The 11,583-nt window shown below is 42.9% G+C and overlaps 1 long non-coding RNA gene across 1 annotated transcript; it reads left to right on the forward strand.

Annotated features, from left to right (window-relative positions):
- The first annotated feature begins 365 nt into the window (after positions 1-365).
- On the forward strand, positions 366-4,432 carry LOC310795084. The gene is made up of 3 exons (XR_014553600.1): positions 366-909; positions 1,709-2,476; positions 3,631-4,432. It is a non-coding gene; the product is annotated as an uncharacterized lncRNA (long non-coding RNA).
- Positions 4,433-11,583: the final 7,151 nt, after the last annotated feature.

An 11,583-nucleotide genomic window follows, 5' to 3' on the forward strand; every position in this document is an offset into this window, starting at 1 on the left:
TCTGCAAATCACCAATACTACTAATAATGTATACTGGTCAAACGTTCTCAAGGGACCCAATAGACACTTTACATAATATACTGTGAATATAAAATGGTAAAACAATGCAGTAAAAAAAATTACAGGGGAGGTAAAAAACCCATGAAGGAGAGAGAGAGAGAGAGAGAGAGAGAGAGAGAGAGAGAGAGAGAGAGAGAGAGAGAGAGAGAGAGAGAGAGAGAGAGAGAGAGAGAGAGAGAGAGAGAGAGAGAGAGAGAGAGAGAGGTGGTGGCATAAGTAGGGGAAGGTGGGGGGGAGGGTTGTGCATGGGCCTATAGGTATAAAGCTGCAGGTTCCTCTATGAATGTGCTCAGTGTGAACGCAAGCTGGCACGTTTATTTATGTTGCACACTTCATTCATACACAGAAGCTCCACGTGACAGATGAGCAGATTCCTTACTGAAGACCAACATAATGCTGCCTACCTTTCTGGGACAAATTGAGAGATTCGGAGAGATCTATCTCTACATCATTGTGATCTTGGGTCATGATGCTGTGGTTGAGATAGATTTAGAATGCACTTGCAAAGAAGGAAAGACTCATCTGGCACCAATGAACGAGTGTATTTTCTACATATTGGGGCCACACTTTATCATATTTTTCTTCGTACTTTGGACGGACAAGTTATTTCAGAGCGCGTGCAGGTATAAACAGAGAAACCTACGCAGACATCCACAGTGGATTTATTTGATTTTATTTCGGCAGATAAACAAGGCAACTGTTATAGGAGGACTGTGGAGTGTATCTGTACTCCTTGATGGAGATTGGTACGTCTGCTGTGCCAACTCTGAATTTAAGATCGCCTGCAAACACATGCAAAACATCACAACTTTGGCACACTTTGTTCCTAAACTCAAATCTGACTCGAGGGTGAGTGTTTTTCATTTTTATGGAAGCCTGTGCATTGCATCGGATTAACCTGGGAAATACAGTATGTAAATACAGCACATAGGATTAACCTGTGGAAAACACAGTATGTAAATACAGCACATAGGATTAACCTGTGGAAAATACAGTATGTAAATACAGCACATAGGATTAACCTGTGGGAAATACAGTATGTAAATACAGCACATAGGATTAACCTGTGGAAAATACAGTATGTAAATACAGCACATATGATTAACCTGTGGGAAATACAGTATGTAAATACAGCACATAGGATTAACCTGTGGAAAATACAGTATGTAAATACAGCACATAGGATTAACCTGTGGAAAATACAGTATGTAAATACAGCACATAGGATTAACCTGTGGAAAATACAGTATGTAAATACAGCACATAGGATTAACCTGGGAAATACAGTATGTAAATACAGTATGTAAATACAGCACATAGGATTAACCTGTGGAAAACACAGTATGTAAATACAGCACATAGGATTAACCTGTGGAAAATACAGTATGTAAATACAGCACATAGGATCAACCTGTGAAAAATACAGTATGTAAATACAGCACATAGGATTAACCTGGGAAATACAGTATGTAAATACAGCACATATGATTAACCTGTGGAAAATATGTAAATACAGCACATAGGATTAACCTGTGGAAAATACAGTATGTAAATACAGCACATAGGATTAACCTGTGGAAAATACAGTATGTAAATACAGCACAAGGCTGTGTTAATACAACTAGTTCCTTTCATGCTTCTTTTTCAGATGTTGGCCCTGATCCTACTCGTTGCTTTCAGTTTTGGGGGTGCCGTAATGTCGGCATTCAGTAAAATGACAAATAATTACGAACACATATTTGATGAACTGATTCTAGAAGAGGGGGAACATCAAGTGGAAATGCAATTGAGAGAAGTCGTACAAAACGTAGTGACAGAGAAAATCAGTGAGAAACTTAACACCTGTGAGGACATCAATGGTCTCCTAAATGCATGTAGAGCAAAATGGGGAGAATGTGGCAACATCACGAATCACCTAATGCACCCTGATGGACCACAACCACGTGTAATGTACCCTGGTGGACCACAACCACGTCTAATGCACCCTGATGGACCACAACCACGTGTAATGCACCCTGATGGACCACAACCACGTGTAATGCACCCTGGTGGACCACAACCACGTCTAATGCACCCTGATGGACCACAACCACGTGTAATGCACCCTGGTGGACCACAACCACGTCTAATGCACCCTGATGGACCACAACCACGTGTAATGCACCCTGGTGGACCACAACCATGTGTAATGTACCCTGATGGACCACAACCATGTGTAATGTACCCTGATGGACCACAACCACGTCTAATGCACCCTGATGGACCACAACCACGTCTAATGCACCCTGATGGACCACAACCACGTGTAATGCACCCTGGTGGACCACAACCACGTCTAATGCACCCTGATGGACCACAACCACGTGTAATGCACCCTGATGGACCACAACCACGTTGGGGGAGATTACAAGAAGAGGTAACCTTGTTTTCAATGTCATTTATGTTGTATGATCATCTGCCTCATCAAAGGAAATTCTCATTAAAGGGATAGTTCGGTTTGTTTGAAGTGGGGTCCTATCAGCTAGTTCGATACACTAACTGAAATAGGTACAGTGTTCTGGAGGCTGAGGGCACCATTTATCGAGACCCGGCACTCTGAAGCAACAGCCTCCACAGCTCTGTCTCTCTAGTACAGGAGGTCAAGAACTAAAACGTAATTTAGCCACCTAAAACAACGCCCACCTAAACAAATCAATATCTGTGTACATGCACGCTCTATTTTGACAATTTTCAGCACTTTACTTTACCGTCAAACAGCCCTCTCATTCGGCACTATTTCCTCCCAACCGTACAACTACCGTATTCCTCCGCTAAACGCCTGCACAGAGCACAGAGCCGCGGTTTACACAACAGGAAGGCTTAGAAGAAGAGAGACAAAACACTGACTTACTTTAGAGACAATTACAAGTCACCTGGCCTCTCTGGTCTGGGACGTTTTCCCCAATTTCTCCTGGGAATGGTGAAAAAGGTCTGCAGGACACCCCGGCATTTAGGCAGCATATTATGGCAGTTCCTCGTATCTCTCTTTCTGCTTGTTCACTCTGCAAAAGTTCCTCTTCTGTATCTCTCTGGTTCATAATTGTATCCTCTTGTCACCAAGGTGAATGGCATATCTTCCTCGCTATCAAAATCACTCATATTTCGTTCGTGTATTCTATTTGTTGTGTCTTCACTAACAAGCCGGGAGAAATAACCGAAAATAATAGCTGATCTGCGGAGTAATCCAAAAAAGTAAAGTGCTGAAAATTGTCAAAATAGAGCGTACATGTACACAGATATTGATTTGTTTAGGTGGCCGTTGTTTTAGGTGGCTAAATTACGTTTTAGTTCTTGGCCCCCTGTACTAAAGAGACAGAGAGGAGGCTGTGGAGGCTGTTGCTTCAGAGTGCTGGGTCTCTATACACTGTGCGCTCAGCGTCCAGAACACTACCTATTTCAGTTAGTGTATGGAACAAGCTGATAGGACCCCACTTCAAACAAACCAAACTATCCTTTTAAACTATGGAACAGATTTATACATAGGCTGGTCAAAGCCTGTGTATCACACTTCTCATCTCTTCATTCCCATAGGTCACAGGAACTGACTTTGGCTGGTCTTATCAACCGTCAGCTTATGGCCTTCCTGCAGGACGCCTGGGGCGGGATGTCATGTTCCTCCCTGAGCGAAGTTGAGACATCCTCCGTGCCTTTCTGTTCCCTTTGAGAAACAATCAAATGGTCACATAAACCATTTCCACAAATGACACACTCTGTAAACTAACATCCATTAGGATTAACCAGCTGAGAGACTTCTCCACAGGTCACACGGAACACTGACCTGTGCAACTTAAATCTCCCAAAGGAAGTGTGTTGTCAAGGATCACTCAACCAGACACTGCCAGGCACCAATGATTCCCCCCCCCCCCCCCCCCACACACACACATGACTTTGAAATAGACAACTATTAAAAAGAATATGTAGGCTAAACATATGCGGTGTTTGGTGTCAAAGTGTTTAGAAATCATAATCGAGTTGAACTATGCAAGTTTTATAATGATGAAACAATGTTTTCTTAATGTGCAAACTGCCCTATCTACTTACTTAATCTCTCCTTCCTCTTAAACCAGAGCTAAGTCGTAAACTGGGGACGGTGCCAGAGCAATAAAACTCTGCCCACAAGAGGAGTCCAGAAAATGTTTCATTCTACATCTCCTTTGTGTTCAAACATCAAATTAACTATTTTCATAGTTAAAATGATGGTATACTTTATTAAGTTAATCACTATATTAAACTGTTAGCATGGATATATATGTGCATGATTTTATACTGTATTAAGTTGATCACTATATTATACTATTAGCATGGATATATATGTGCATGTGTGAGACGTCAGTAAACCATTTATCTTCTTAAAGGCTTTCAGCTGTCTAGAACTATTCTATTTATTAGATCTACTATAATTATATATATATATATATATATATATATATATATATATATATATATATATATGCACATGTGGGGATTTTACTGCCATGATTTCATCCAAGACAAGTTGGTTGAGTTAATCTTTTGTTTCAAATATATTTGTCTTAGATACAATCATATTTCATGTTAGCATGTTATCAATGATATTGCTCTATCTATCTATCTATCTATCTATCTATCTATCTATCTATCTATCCCTTTTTACATAAAGTGGTGTCAGGAATATAAAATAAGAGCGTATTAGAATGACATAACTTTAAACCATATATTAAAGATAATCTGAATGCAGGAATCAGCTTCCCCGCCTCCAGAGATTTGCAGATGCTCAGAGAGAACACAGAAGCATGGTAAAGATCCAGCACAGTGGTCCACACATGGCTTCAGGGCCGGGGGCCGCTTGCACAAAGCACCTTAGGTTTAGATTTTCCTTAGAGTCAGAGTTAAGGTGTCCATGAAATAGAATTGGTTGCACAAAACACCCTTAAATCTTGTGCTTATATGTTTTCCTTAAAATGTTTAACCTTAAGAAGATTTGAGGGTGTTTTGTAAAGCGACTTTGAGTACCTAAAAGCGCTATATAAGTTGAATGTATTATTATTTTGTGCAACTGATTTTCTTTTATGGAATCCTTAATAGACTGGATGATATCGTTACATTCAATTATAGTATACCGCCATTGCTATTCTTCAAAACAAGTGACTATGTGGCACATAATGGTTCTTATCTGGTTTTGGCTCTTGTGATTAACTTAATATTCAACACAAACATTCAAATCTTCGAGGACAGTAACAGCTTGCAGCATGTCACCATTTGAGCAAGAGCAACTGTTTCTGTATATGTGTACATAGCCCATAGTGCATACTCCTGCTTTGACAGCATCACTCTGTATATGTGTACATAGCAGATTACTCCTGCTTTGACAGCATCACTCTGTATATGTGTACATAGCTGATTACTCCTGCTTTGACAGCATCACTCTGTATATGTGTACATAGCTGATTACTCCTGCTTTGACAGCATCACTCTGTATATGTGTACATAGCTGATTACTCCTGCTTTGACAGCATCACTCTGTATATGTGTACATAGCCGATTACTCCTGCTTTGACAGCATCACGATACACAGCGATAAACATTAGACTCTCATTTAGAGAAGTAGAAAGAGGAAGTAAGTGTAACGTGGCCCACTTTACTTTAGAATAGAATAAGAATTTTAGAATAGTAGTTTATTTGTCATTGCATAATAAAATCATACAGCAAAATTGCAGTTACAAACTCCCCTTTGTGCAGACATACAGTACAACCAGACAATTCACCAACGATTCACCAGACCCCACAGTAGATAGACTTAATAATAAATAGGGTAGTAATGGTAGTAATAGTAGTAAATAACTATATGCAATATAAATCTATATATATACTCATACTAATGATTGTGGGTGCTGTTCTACTTGATTTTAGTGCTGCTTTTGATTTAATAGATCATGAGATGCTCTTAATGAAACTGGCTACTTATGGTTTTAATACTACTACACTTAACTGGATGAGGAGCTACTTGTGTAATAGAGCACAAATGGTTTTCTTTAATGGAAGTTTTTCTGACGAAAAGATGGTACAGTGTGGTGTTCCCCAAGGAAGTTGCTTGGGTCCATTGCTCTATGCTATATTTACCAATGATATGCCACTTGTTCTGCGTAAAGCCAATTTGGTTATGTTTGCCGATGATTCCACAATACATATGTCATCAAACAGTGTGGATGAGTTAAATGCTCTCTTAGAAAATGAAATTAATTTGATTTTTGACTGGATAACCAATAACAAGCTAGTTCTGAATATACCTAAGACTAAATCCATTGTTTTTGGCTCAAGCCATGCATTAAGGCAAGATACCAAATTATGTATTAACATCAAGGGCACTACTATAGAGCAGGTCACTGAGGCTAAACTTCTGGGGGTTATTCTTGATGGGCGTCTATCGTGGCATAAACACATAGATAAGATAGTAGGTAAAATGGGGAGAGGAATATCTATGTTAAGAAGATGCTCCTCTTTCCTGACTCCAAGCACCACTCTGCAGGTCATACAGGCCTTGGTATTGTCTCATCTGGACTACTGTCCTGCAATCTGGTCCAATGCAGCAAACAAAGAGCTGCACAAGCTCCAGTTAGTGCAGAATAGAGCAGCACGTCTCGCCCTCAGCTGTTCAATGAGAGAAAGTGTTAATAAAATGCATGCAGATCTTTCCTGGCTGAAGGTGGAAGACAGATTGACATGCAGTCTCCTGGTCTTGTTCAGAAATATTTGTGTTTTAAAACAACCATATTGCCTGTACTCAAAGATAACATTTTCTAAGGACAGACATGATCATGAAACAAGACAAGCGAGAATGGGTCATGTTACAATGCCTCAACCTAGAACCAATGCAATGAAAAAAACGGTTATGTATAGAGCTATCTCCCTTTGGAATAGGTTGCCATGCTTGATTACTGAAGCAACAAGTAAAGTAAGTTTCAAAAAGAAACTAAAGAGGTTATTCTTGGGTACAGGCCTGCAAAAATAAATAGATAAATGGTTTTATTTAAATATGATTGCAATGTTCTGCTGTACTGTAATGGTGTAATGGTGTTTTTTGTGCTTTTTTAGGGAGGGGGGTGGGGGGTTTGGGGTTAGCCGATTACTGTAAATGTATTAATGTATGCTTATATGTGAAAGCATGAGTATACTTCTATGTTTTTAAGGTGGACCCCAGGAAGAGTAGCTGTTACCTCGGTAACAGCTAATGGGGATCCAAAAAAAAAAAAAAAAAAAAAAAAAAAAAATATATATATATATACATATATACATATATACACACATATGACAGCAGCATAATACTTTATACTTTATAATTTGGGAAGTGATTGTGATTTATTGAGTAATGTGACGGCCCTTGGGAAGAAGGAGTTATGGAATCTGGAAGTGCGAGTTTTTATAGTGTCCTGTAGCACCTTCCGGAGGGTAGGGGAGTGAACAGGTGGTAACCGGGGTGAGTGGGGTCTTTGAGGATGCTCTTAGTTCTGTTCAAGCAGCGGGTGTTGTAAATGTCCTCAAGGTTTACCACATTAAAACTGTTCAAGGGTTTCCAACCAATAAAAGTGTTGTCCGACAACGCCACCTAGGTTGTTTGGTAGAGCCTAGGACTCAAATAAAAAAGGCTGCACAGGTTCTTTAAAATCAGGAGTAAGCAGAGTTAAAAATTGACCACCAAGGTAAAAGGAATAACAATGTTTATTACTACAAGAATATTAAAATGTTGTCCCGGCCCAGCCCCAAGTCCACTGCTGGAATCAAAGTCCGCTAGTCCCGTCCTCCCGCTTTGGTTCTCCGGTTTCCTCTAGGGGACCAAGACACAGCATCAGCCACCCCCACTCACTTCACACAAAATCTACTGCAACAAGTATCCACACTGCACTGCAGACGGGTCACTGGGGATCCCCTTTGTGAAAAACCAACCCATAGGTAAGCTCAAAAATACATGCAGTAAAACACAGCACTCTGATCGAGATTAGGGGGTGATCTGCTGTTAGCAGCCCAACAAAAGTCCCGGTGGCCTTGGCAAGGGGGTAACAAAATAAAATAGGACGGTGGGACAATTAAAAGTAGCTGGGGATAAAAGGGCCCATTAAAGGTCCCAATTCGTGCAGCTGTAACCTCTTAAAAACGTGTGTCTCTGGTCCATAAAACATGATTCTGGATTCATTTGTCGAAAATATAGCAACCCCGTTCGTTCTGACGGAGTTGTCACTTCCTCATCTCGTCGCTTCCCAAGAATGGTCTGTTTCTATAATATATTCAGAACTAACAGTTCCCTTTGGCCGCTGAGGGAGAGCCCGCCCCAGGCTCCCAGCGGGCAATCAGATTAGGGTTAGGTTGTGTCCACAACTAACGTTAGCAACGAGCATAACCGCTAACTTAACGGTTGCTACGCTAAAGAGGACATCTCAAAATGCCTAGACTTACCGAATGCACCTCCGCAGTTGCTGGATCACGTACACTACAGTTAGCGTCGCTCCAGCTAGAAGTGTTAATTTTGTGGCTATAGACAAAATGGTGCAGGTAGCTTGTGTGAGAGAGAGCCCGCGCATGGATGCTTAAGCACCCGAGTGACATCACATTAACCCGTCTGGGGGAACAGAGCGTTAGGGGGCGTGGCTTGAAGGAGACTGCAGGGGGAAGCTGGATAGGGACAAATCCAACTCTGGCAGTTCTGAGGTTGTGACCACTCATTACAGGGAGGGCTGACAGCAGTACGTATATATGCATTTACAAGTAAAAACAGCTTTTGCACGGAATGGGACCTTTAAGATAAAAACAAGAAAAAAATGTCTAAGATTAAAACGTTAAAGGGGGGTTAAAATCTGGCAATCGCCGTATTCAATAGTATGCTGGGAGGAGGAGGAAGGAGCCAGGGGTAAAAACGTGTACTTAACTCGAGAGAGGGGCTCGTCGAGACGCCACCCCTCTGCTGCAGTTCAATGGCTTCCCCCTGGCTTTCACCGATGATTAGACGCTCCGCTCCACCGACACCTCGCCCGGATCCCAGGTCCTCGTCACGGTGCCACACACCTCGCCTGTCTCCTGATCGTTGGGATGCTGCTGCTGGCTCCTCCGTCTGGGACTGCGTCGAGCCGTCTGTTCCGTCGGCCTCCTCCGCCTCACATTGGCTCGATTCGTTCTCTCAGTTTTGGAGGAGGAACGGCAGCTTTGAAGAGACTGGGGTGGGGAGCCCCACCGCTGCCCACGGCTCCCAGTTCCAGGCGGAGCGGCTTCCGGGCCTTCCCCCTCTCTCCTTCTCCCCCGTGAATCCGCCACGGTGCGCCCATAGGTACGCCTGGAGAGAGGGGGCGGCCATCCCAGCCGAAGCCGCTCACACCTGCATCTTACCCAAGCCGCAGGCAGGGCTACACACGGCTCCCCATCTCAGCTGCTCCTCCTCACTCCTGCTGTCAGCATGGCATCTTCATTCCCCTCTGGCCTCCGCCATTGTCTGTGGCTCATGCTGTTTATATCCCAGCACAGGTGAGGGTACTTTCTGTGATTGCAGCCACCTTCAGGGACAGTCAGGGCGGGTTCACACCAGCCTTGTTTAGTCCGGTCTATCGGACCTTTCCCCTTTAGTACGGTCCATAGGGTCGGTGTGAACGCTCCTACTCGAACTCTGGTGCGGACTAAAAACCGCGCTCTGGTTCGCCTGTGAAAGGTGGTCTCGGTCCGCTCTCAAGCGAACTCTGGAGCGGCCCATTTCTGGTGTGAACCCCACCCGGACTAGTCAGAGGAAGCATGTGGTTTTTTGTGTTGATTTTTTGGGTTATTTCCTGTTTTGGAAGCTCCCGCTGAAGAAGAAGCTGCTTGCTAGCTGTAACAGTTAGCTAGTTTATCTCGTCTTGTTACCAGCGACATCACAAACAGACAAAAATGACTAGTGGCATGGTTTGTTTACTTTTGCCCCGACAAATTGTATGGCCAATCCACGTTATTTCTGGCGGCCATGATGCTTCCTTCTGCTGTCCTCTTCCCCCGTTACGTCTAGCTTGACACAACACAGCCCGTCTAATGTACCCGTCTGTAAACGGTGCAGCTGAGCTTATGAATGCCGACTTGTTCAACGAGCAACAGGTTAGCGGATGTGATAGATAACATCATTAGGCTACATTCCCAAAACTAGTGTTATTTTGTAACGAGCAAACTTTTAACGTCGGAGTTCAACAAGGAAATGCGATGCGAGGAGGCACCGGGAGGCACGCGCTGCAGTGCAGATTACCCCGCTAGCCGGGCGCTTCTCGCTCATACAGTGCAGAGTAGTATCCAGGCAGCGTCAAGCCAACAAGCGTAAACACACAGCTGCTCACGTTCTAGTCCAGATATTGCTCCCAGAATTATTTTACAGCGGAGCCTCACAAAAATAAGGTGGATAACAGAACGAGATTTCTGCCCACGTGACTTTGGTTCGTGTGGGCAGGACTAGTGGATTTTGGCCTTGTGAACGCAAACGAACCAGCTGAAAAACGAAACAATGTATCATCCTCTTCTCTGGCCCGAACCAAGGACCCGGACTTTCTGGTGTGAACCCGACCTCAGACACAACATACTATGGGGACTAACATTAGTCAGGGCATTTGGTCAGATATTTGGCCAATCTGTGAATAAATTCCTTACCAAAAAATGTCTTCATGAATGTATGTGTAAAGGTGTCTCAGGGCATCACTATACACTAGTGTTTAGTTTTGGATGAAGCGGGTCGTCCACAAGGCTGGATTAAAGTAGCCATGGGCCCCGGGGCTACAAACCTTTTCAAGGGCCCTGTGGGTGAAGATTGATTGATTGATTGATTGATTGATTGATTGAGTGATGATTAAGTATTTATCTGCCTTCTCCTTAATCCTCTCTGGTGAAACAATTTGCATGAGAGCAGGCGGCTGTAACAGCTTTTCAGACAGGAAACCTTGTCTGAACCACAAACTGCCTGTCTTGAACACAGCGGCTGCAAACGTTCCCTTTTGCACACCAATTCTGTGTGGGAGGAGAATTAACATAGTAACACAGGGGTGGGCAACTATTTTTCACGGGGGGCCACATGAGAAATCCAGATTGTTGCCGGGGGCCGAACAAATATTGTCATGCCGTAATGGATGGGCAACTTTGATGATAGAGAGGGCCACAAAAAAAGTCCTCGCTACCAGATTTTGCTGAGGGCTGAACGGCGCCAGCGCGAAAAAATTGGGGCATTTGAAGCCAGGTTTAGAGGAATAACTAATTTTAAATTAACAGTTGTGATGTCATTATTCAGTCTTAACCACCAATATTTGATCATTTTCTCACTCACTCCTATGTCACCACACTCTCCCTGCAGGGCTTGAAATTAACTTTTTTCACCACCTGCCAATATGGCTGCTAGATTTTAAAGTTACCAGCCAATTAGAATTTCCACTATCCGAAATGTTTTTCTTGAAATAAACCAGAATATGAGTGGGTTAATTTAAGCATAAGTATCAGTAAGTGGCCGGGATTCTCAAAGCC

The sequence above is a fragment of the Poromitra crassiceps genome (assembly GCF_964638095.1).
Source record: "Poromitra crassiceps genome assembly, chromosome: 20".
NCBI lineage: Eukaryota > Metazoa > Chordata > Actinopteri > Beryciformes > Melamphaidae > Poromitra > Poromitra crassiceps.